At 35.5% G+C, this 9,860-nt stretch overlaps 1 protein-coding gene across 6 annotated transcripts in view; it reads right to left on the reverse strand.

Annotated features, from left to right (window-relative positions):
• mbl (splicing regulator muscleblind) overlaps window positions 1-9,515 on the reverse strand; it is a 684,538-nt gene extending 675,023 nt beyond the window's left edge. For 4 of the 6 annotated variants that reach the window (XM_074176493.1, XM_074176484.1, XM_074176474.1 and 1 more), the window contains exon 1: window positions 9,318-9,511. The gene's annotated coding sequence lies outside the window, so the exon portion shown is untranslated. Of the gene's footprint in view, window positions 1-9,264; window positions 9,282-9,317 lie in introns of those variants that run through there. The other 2 variants (XM_074176519.1, XM_074176481.1) reach the window with 2 other exon arrangements.
• Window positions 9,516-9,860: the final 345 nt, after the last annotated feature.

The following is a 9,860-nucleotide window of genomic DNA, read 5'->3' on the forward strand; positions in this document are numbered from 1 at the left end:
ATTCAATCACTGACTCTGTATTTCTTATTCTGCCAAAAAGTATTTTCTCGATACTAAAACTAGGTAATGCTTTTTATCTAAAAAGTTCATGCACTAATCGAATCAGTATCAGCAGGAGATGACAACAATCGATGGTCTAATGATTTTCTTTTTATGAGAAAATAATTGAGGGTAAAAAGCATATTACAGTTTTAGAGATGAGAAAAGTATTTTTCAGTAGAATCGATCCGAAGCTCAATTACTACCAACGAGATGCTGTTACTGAAATAAGAATAATATTTGGTTGAGTGAATCCCATAACCAAATCCAAACAAGAGGGAAGGATTTTGATTTGTAACTTTATTTCATTTGGTTCATCATTATTCATACATATTTTGAACTCTTGAAATGCTTTACTCTAAAGGCAAGATACTCACAAAGAGTTAAAACATTGTTCGTTCAACTAATATTTATTATTTTTTTAACAAAATCATTACTTCAGTGAACATTTTCCCATTATCAAAACAAGCAAAGCTCTCCATCATCCTGCAGATATGTTATGTTTCTTCAACATAACTTTTACCCAAATAGAAAATACATTTGATTACTACAATCAGTTCCACTATTTCACCAATCTTTAAATTTTGTTTGTTTGATAGAATATTCGAATTACTTCAAATCATTCTCGCTATCATTTAGACGAAATATTATTTGAATTCAATTTTTCTTCAAATTGAAATAACTGATCGATGTGATTGTTTCAATTAAAGATTTGTTTGATACAATAAACATATGCTTGAAGAAATAGTTAGGAATCAAGAATTCATTTTTCTTGCATCAACAGAATATTTTGTCGTGCATATATGACACTTTTATTTCTTTGAATGAAGTGAATTTTCTTTCATTCAACGTGTGAATACTTATTAAATTTGATCAAAATAAGCGTCATTTGAATCAGTGCACTTTTGCCAACAAAACACAAGCCGATTGATTCCGTCAGCATAAAAATGATGTGCTCGGGATTCGGTGGAATCAACGAAGGTCGTTTTGCCTGGTCTTGATTGGCGAAGATTCTACCGTTGAGAAATTTATCGAAGTGCTTCACCTGATGGTTGTGGTTGGCGAAAGATCTAGAGAATGAGGTGAGTGAGGCAAAACTTCGACGCTCAATTCGTTCAATTTTTGGACAGTGATTGGTGAAATGTGCGGACAGGCGTTGTCGTGGAGCTGAATCGGAACTCTTTTGTTGATTAGTGCCGGCTGCTTCTTACACAATTTTTGGTACATTTCGTTCGATTTCCTCACAATAAGACTCTGCTGTGATGGTTTCGCCTGGTTTCAGAAAGTTTCAGTGACTCACACCAGCCGCTGACCAGCATACACTAACCATGGTATTTTTTTGGGGTTTTCGCCTTTGGGATGGATGTGCCTGGGTGGCTCATTGGTGTGTAACCACTATCCTGAACCTCTCCTGTTGTCGTACAGGATTCAACTTTCATCACACGTGACAATCAGATCCAAAAAAGAATCATTTTGGTTGCGCAAAACAAAGAAAAACAAACCTCGATCGTTTAAATCATAAGGCTCTCAATTTTCGAGCTTTTTAACCGTTCCAATACGTTTCAAACCATCAAAAACCGCATGGGAGCTGACACCCAGTTCTTTCGCCATCCCACGCACCGTTTGTGATGAGTTAGTCTCCACCAGGGTCATCAAATCCTCGTCCTCGATTACTGTAGGTCAGCGACTTCGGGGCTCATCATCGATGCTAAAATATCCGCAAAGCAACGTCGAACAGTGCGTTCGTTAACACCCATTGCCAAATGCCTGGTTAATTTTTCGGGCTGTTTCGGCCGCTAATAGTTCAATTTAAATTCGTAGAGAAAAATTGGCAGAAAATAGCTGAACGACATCATATAGAAATGAGCTGAGAAGAGGCAAAAAGTCAAAAAATCAAGGTTTCTTCAAGCACTTTGAAATATACTTTACGTTGAACTTTCAATTTTGACGTTTGAGGAATATGAAACCAATCTCTAACAAGCTATTACTCCGTTTATAGGGTCTACAGACCCTATAAATCCCATGGCTGGGATTTTTCTATAAAATACTTAATTTTTGAGTTATTCGTGAAAATCTGTGAGTGTATTGGTTGAACAATCGGCAAATGGAAAATTGGAAAATGGTCATTAACTAAACTATTCACCCAGCATCTTCTTTTTCCATGGCCCCCGCACTGAACAACCAACTTATGAACTTGAAACCTTTTGATGATACTGGTTTCTCAAACTGGGAGTTTCGTGTCAAGCTAGCATTAGAACAAGCTGATATCCTGAATGTTTTAGAAGAAGATCCGCCCAGGGAGGCTACCGAACTTGCAACATTCAGAAAATCAGATTCAAAAGCAAGAAATATAATGATTCAGTGTCCGTCCGATGACATGCTGGAAATGATCAAGTCAAAAACCCAGCAAAAGAAATCATGTCAGCTCTCCGTTTGACATACCAAAAGAGAATTTCCACTCAGGTTCAACTCCAGAAGAAACTCAGAAGTTTAAAATACACTGAGGGAACGCCACTGAATATCTTTCTTACAGAATTTGAACAAATAGTGTATGAACTCAGAAGTGCTGGTGGAAAAATTGCAGTAACATTATTACCCTCGACTTTGTTAAAGGTAAATTATTCATGGAAGACGCATGACAAGAGAAAAGTCAAGCAAAAAGCACCGGTGATGCAGCATTTTCCGGATACAAAAGAAGGGAGCATACAAATTGGAAAGGAAAAAGAAATTGTTATGAAAATCAGACTAATTTTCCTTTCGAATGTCATGATTGTGACAAAAAAAATATGAGTGTCCAAAAATCAGATGAAAGGTGGAAAGGTAAATGTAGCAGAAGATAAAGAAGATGACCTAATAAGTTTTTCAACTTGTGAAAGTACATTGGTGTGTACATAATATCCGAAAGAACTAAAATTTATAATTGATAGTGGAGGTACAAACCATCTTATAAACAACCACAGAAATCATGTTGATCACAAATACTCCATTTCACACCAGATAAATGTAGCAAAATGAGGAGAAACGCTTCAAGCTACAATGAAGGGAGATTTGTTATTGAAAACAGAAAGTAATAGACACATTATTATTGAAAATTTATGGATGTGTGAAGGACTCCTTCACAATTTACTATCAGTCAGGAAACTTGAAGAAAATGGTTTTCGGATCGTATTCAATAATAGAGAAGTTATGATAATGAAAAATAGTCATCATCTTCATGAAAATCTATATTTTGTTACTCTCAAACTGTCAAGCAATGATACAGCCAAAATAGCAACAGAGGACATATTATTGCACAGAAAAATGGGGCATTCGTAATTTTTTCCTGCCCCGCAGGTGGGTGTGAAGTATGTCAACAAGAAAAGCAGAAAAGGCTACCCCTTAGAAGTATACTGGAGGAAAGAAGAACAAAACGAATTCTAGAAGAAGTCACAAGAGATGTGTATGGACCCATAGATCCTACTACACATGACGGTAAGAGATATTATGTCAGCTTCATTGATCACTATTCGCATTTTGCAATGTGCTGTTTATTAACCAGAAAAAGTGAGGTTATGGAAAAGTATGAAGAGTATTTTAACCTAGTCGAAGTCTAATTTGGTACTCAAATTGAGAGACTTCGATGTGATAATGGTGGATAATACGTTTCTGCCAAACTCAACAGTTTCTGTATCAAAAATGGAATAAAATGCCATTACACTATTCCTAGAAACCCTGAACAGAATTGTATGGCAGAAAGGTTAAATCGTACTATCATGGAGAAAACAAGATGTCTAATTTTCTATTCTGATTTGGACAAAATATTTTGGGGAGAAGCGGTCAGAACTGTCGGCTATTTAACGAATCGAACTACAACAAGTGTTTTACCAAAGAATGTTACACCAGCAGATTTGGTTCAATCAAAGAACAGACATGAATGAAATTAGAGTCTTCAGTTCAGTAGTCCATAGCCATATACCCAAAGAAGAAAGAAAATCCAATCTCAATTCTCATAGGCAAAAACTCATAATGTTTGGCTCTACTGATAACAGAAATAGGTTATAGGATAAGGTTAAAAGAAAAATAGTTACAGGAAGAAATGTTGTATTTGATGAAACCCAATGTAAGTCATTATCAAAAAAATCAATTGATGAAAATAATCAAAATGAAGAAACAAATCAGAAAGAGATAGCAATTGATGAAGGCAAAAATAATGAAAATGAAATAGAAAGAACAAACGAAAATTCAGACAACAGAAGAAGTAACCGAATTAAAAAATTACAAAGATATTTTGACGATTATGAAATTGATCAAGAGTTTGAGGCAAACATGATGACAGCAGGAAGTTTGCTGTCAGAGCTACCACAAACCTTCACCGAAGCAGTTACTGATGATAGACGGAAAGCAGCTATTCAAGATGAACTGAAATTGCTACAAGAATCACAAACATGTGACTTGGTCCCACCTCCAAAAAATGCAGAGATAATCGACTTGAAGTGGGTGTTTCGTAAGAAAGTTGTCAAAGGGAAAGTGGTGAAAAAACCTCGTCTTGTTGCTCGCGGTTTTCAACAGTATTTATTAGAAGATGTATACGGTCCTGTATCAAGAATGTTTACCATTAGGGTATTACTATCATTGTATATTGAGTATGATTTACATGTATTACAACTAAATGACAGTTCTGCCTTTTGTATGGTACGTTAGATACTCCAGTATTTATGCGGTAACCTGAAGGAATTGAAGAAAACTCAAATTTAGTATGTAAACTAACTAAATCTCTTAATCTCTTAACAAGCTCCAAAATGTTGGAACTCTCTTTTTCATAAAAAGTTGACTGATTTAGGACTGAAAAGAATCCTTGCCTATATTTTGATAACTATACATTTCTTTTACTACATGTTGATGATGTGATAATGTTTTCAGCAAACAGGATGATCCTAAATAACATAAAAATTAGTTTGAAGGTGATTGACAATGTTTTCATGATGAATTTCATTGTCTTCCATTGTCTACTATATAAAATGATTTGAAATCCCTGAAACAACTAAAAAAGAAGAATTAAAAATGAATAGCTGAAAATAAGAATTATATTAACCAAAATAAACCTGAAATGAAATAATAGTGAAATAAAATATAAGTAAAAATAGAACAATTGAATAAATAAAAATAAAGAAAAGAAAAGAGAAAATAAAAATAAAAAGTGGAGAGATTCCAAGTCACGTTAGTTCACGACGTTTCGATTGTTAGTATCTACAATCGTCTTCGGGTGATGACTGGACTGATTCCTCCGAGAGATGACTATTTATAGGTCGTTCGAGTACTTTCACTTATCCACGCTTTCCATTTTCCGCTTCACTGGTTCCGTGGGAGATGACCGTTTTGGCGGGAGTTGGCCATTTTTAGCTTGATGATAGGTTTCCATATGTTGCGTATTTCTATGCTGGCTTGGCTGAATACGTTGTTGGACAATATGTATGCGGCTTCCTTGAATTTTCTCCTAAACCAATGTTCCTCTCTGTGCAAGATCTCAGCTTGGGACCACTCGATGTTGTGTTGATGGGTCCAAACATGGTCTGCTATTCCTGATTTGCTGGTTTCCCCTCGCTGTGTGTGTTTCTTGTGCTCGGCAATGCGAACATTCAATGGCCTCTTAGTTTCACCAATATAGGATTTTCCGCACTCACAGGGTATCCGGTAAATGCAATTCTTGGAATCGCAGTCCGCGTTTGGTGGCCTGGTTTTCGTGAGGCTGTTACGGATAGTGTTACCGGATATGAAGCAGGTTCTGATGTTGTACTTGGAACCAATTCTTCTTATCCTCTCCGATAATCCTCTGATGTAGGGAAGTGCAAGCACTGGTTGTGACGGCTTCTCTTCCTTGCGAGGTTCCTGCTGTCTTCTAGCCAAAGTCTTTTCTACCATCGCTTTGGAGTATCCATTCCGTTGAAGATCATTTTTGATGATGTCTAGTTCCTTCTCGAGACCTTCCTTCGTATAACAAAGTCCAAAAGCACGGTCTAATAGTCTTGATGATTTCTCTTTTAGTCGATTGATGGTGGTTGGATTCGTGGTTCAGATACTGTCCCGTATGAGTGGGTTTTCGGTATACAGATGTTTCCCACTTAGTGTCGGTCCTCTTCACCAAAACGTCTAAGAATGGCAATTCGTTGTGGATTTCCTTCCCCATTGTGAAATTGACGGAAGGTCTCACGCTGTTGATGTGTTTCAGGAAGGCGTCTAGTTCAGTATTCCCATGGTTCCATATTATGAAGGTGTCGTCAACATATCTCAACCAGACTCGAGGTTTCTTGTGGGCTTCTTCAATGGCCAGAGTTTCAAACCACTCCATATATATGTTGGCTATGACTGGTGAAAGTGGTGATCCCATTAGTAGTCCTTCATCTTGTGTAAAGAATTCGTCCTTCAGTTGGAAATAATAGTTTCGTACACAGCATCCTAGTAATTCCATGATTACTTCCATAGGTAGATTCGTTCTCTCTGTCAGGTTCCCGTCTTCGGATAGCTTTCTTTGTATGATTGGGAGTGCTTCTTCGAGCGGAACATTGGTGTAAAGGCTTTCCACGTCGATCTTCCTGTGTGACCTCAATTGACCCTAGTAGTTCGACAAAATGCTTTGAATTCTTCACAAAAGACGATGTTTTTTCTTGTAATGGTTGTATTAAGGGAAGTAAAAATCTAGACAAGTTTTGAGTAGCCGAATCTCTGGAGCTGATGATCGGTCTAAGCGGAACGTCCTTCTTGTGGATTTTGGGTAGTCCATACAAGTGAGGGGGCTTACTGTGGTGCGGTGTTAGCGATGATCTTTCCTTGTCCGAATAATAAACACCAAGTCTATTTTTCGGACAAGGACAAGTCTTTTTTCTTTTCTTTATTTTTATTTATTCAATTGTTCTACTTTTACTTGTATTTTATTTCACTATTATTTCATTTCAGGTTTATTTTGGTTAATATAATTCTTATTTTCAGCTATACATTTTTAATTCTTCTTTTTTAGTTGTTTCGGGGATTTCAAATCATTTTATATAGTAGACAGTGGAAGTCCGAACTAGTGAAAATAAAAATTAGTTTACTCCAAGATTTCGAGATGAAATAATTTAAAAATGAAAAAATTATCTTCTTAGGCTTAGAAATTACTTCCGACCGGTCGTAATTGTTATCCTATGTAGATTCTGATTATGCTAACAGTATAGTCGACAGAAAAAGCATAAGTGGATTTATTATAAAAATGAATGAGAATATTGTTAATTGGAAAACTAAAAAACTATTGGGTATACATTTTATGATTTCACGGACATGAAGAGGGAGGTGTTAATGTTAGCAATTCTGTACAAAGACCCTCACCCTCATATATCATGTTAGTCGCATATTTTTACCGTTGGTATTGTAATATTTCATTATGTTCCATATATATGGCAGCACAAGATGTAATGAACGGAAGCTCATTCGTGATCGAGTAGTAGTCTGTCAGTCATTTGAAACGACTGCGTTGTTGTCTTATTGTAAAATTATAATTAAAGTGTATTTCACAATCCCGAAATCCTGATCAGTTATTATATTCAACTCTGCATTATCGTATATTAGCTACATATGTGCATAGGCCACATCTACTTAAATATAATTGGAAATACAGTTCGGGAATATTCTCACAGTATGAGTTAGTTGTTTTAGGAAACTCCTGTGTATTTTGATTGATGCCAGCAGCCACATTTTTCGCCTTAGTCAGTAATCAAACAATGTACTGAAACATAGTTACGATAAAAAATAGTAAAAATTAGTTAATGTTATTATGATTGACTGATTCTGCTGACATTGTAATTTATCTTTTAATTATTTTCCCTTCCAAACCAAATTTTCGTTACATATACTGTAAAATTGGTTATATATTCACATGATACTTTAAAAATATATTGAATTGTAGAATGTGTATCGCTTCTTTGCGCCACATGTGATTAATTTTTTTGGAAAAGTTTTTGGCTTTCTACTACTCCATCTGATACAAAAAAAAAGGGATGAGAGAATCTTCCAAAGAAAGGAAGGAAGTAATCAATTTGAAACTCTATACATGAATGTGTAGATCATCCAAAGAAGTAACTTTCAGACACAAACTGAAAGAAAGTCCTCATGTTTATATGAAAATAGCTGTTTCAGGAGGACTTTCTTTCAGTTTGTGTCTGAAAGTTACTCCTTTGCATGATCTACACATTCATGTATAGAGTTTCAAATTGATTACTTCCTTCCTTTCTTTGGAAGATTCTCTCATCCCTTTTTTTTGTATCAGATGGAGTAGTAGAAAGCCAAAAACTTTCTTTCCCAAAAAAATAAATAAATAATTATTCATTCATGGTACTTTTTGAAACTAATTAAATGTGTGTTGTGATAAAAAAATTACTTAATTAAAATAGGACCGGAATTTTTTGTCTTAACTTCACGATGCATTGGTAGATTGGACATCCTATGGGGGAAACAAGATCGAACCCTGCCCCCTAATAATAATCTTAGGTCCGGCGTGGGCCCTCAGACACAAAAATCGGTCATAGATATAATATATAATATAATATATTAAGTATTTCTAGTAAATGTTATGAACTATTGAAAGCTTTTGATTATTAACTGAACACATGAATAGTTTGTCAATCTTCAAATTCTATAAAGTTTTATATATAGAATCTCTATATACCTCTGAATACAAAAGTGTGTTGTAGAACGCGACTTGAGAATCTGAAATGCAATTACGAAAGCGTCACATTGCTAGAGATTAGGTCAAATTGGGGTTTGTACACTTTCATCAATATATTTTTCAAACTGTTCTTAAGATCTAATATATCTGGAGTTTATTAAATAGGTAATTAAAAGAATTTGAAAGCTCACTGTCACCTTTTTGAATACTAGGTACATTATTTTATGTTTGAAACCATTTATTTCCGTATTGTTAAATACAATTGAACAAAGATAATCACAGAAACCAAAATTTTCAATCTGCCCCGCTCATATTTGAATAGAAAATGAAATTGGTATTCGTTATTTGCTACTGACAACGACAACTCGGAATCGTGTCGACAAACTCCGTAAAGCCGACGCATAGGATAGGATCCCCCTATTTTCTAGACAAAACATGAAACATATACACATGATTTCAATACCTGCATAAAAGCACGTGCGATCTTAACACTAATAATACCCATTGTAGAGGTTCACAATAAAAAAGGCGTGCCTTCGGGGTGTACTCACCCTTGTAAACAGAGATAACCTGTATTCGGCGGAGGAATTTGTGATTGACTCACCTTTGTCGTGGTACACAACTGAGACTTGGGGACTAGAAACAGCACATTACAGTTAGTAAAATTACACAGCACACGGTTAGCAAGACACATAAACAAATTAAAATTTCAAACTAAAGTTTTACTAAGCAAGCACAACGTTTACAACGCTGTTGAAGCAAGCAGCTGACAGCAGAAAATGTGTACAAATATTGTTTCGGGTATGTTCGTAAATGCTCGTGTGTTGGAGTATGTTTGATTAAAGCGGGGTTTTCAAACACGGTGAATTATTGATCATGCGAAAATGAAAGAAAGTGAGTTAATTGTTCGGGTAGATTACTTCGTCTGAGAGTTCACTTGGTGTATTTAACCACTAAATTCTGTTATTGTTCTTTTGATACGATGTTTTCAAAGAAAACCGTTCCCTGAATGAAAAGGGTAATGAGAGATTTGTTTTCTGCAGGTACAGACTCTTGAGTTCAGGTGTTATAGGTAGGTAGTACTAGAATTCAATTTGTTGTGGTAGACGGTTCATTTAAGAACTATTACCTACCGTTTGACTGGTAC

The sequence above is a fragment of the Leptinotarsa decemlineata genome, unplaced genomic scaffold (genome assembly GCF_025532065.1).
Source record: "Leptinotarsa decemlineata unplaced genomic scaffold, Ldec_3_MD MMD2_P_RNA_scaffold_14, whole genome shotgun sequence".
NCBI lineage: Eukaryota > Metazoa > Arthropoda > Insecta > Coleoptera > Chrysomelidae > Leptinotarsa > Leptinotarsa decemlineata.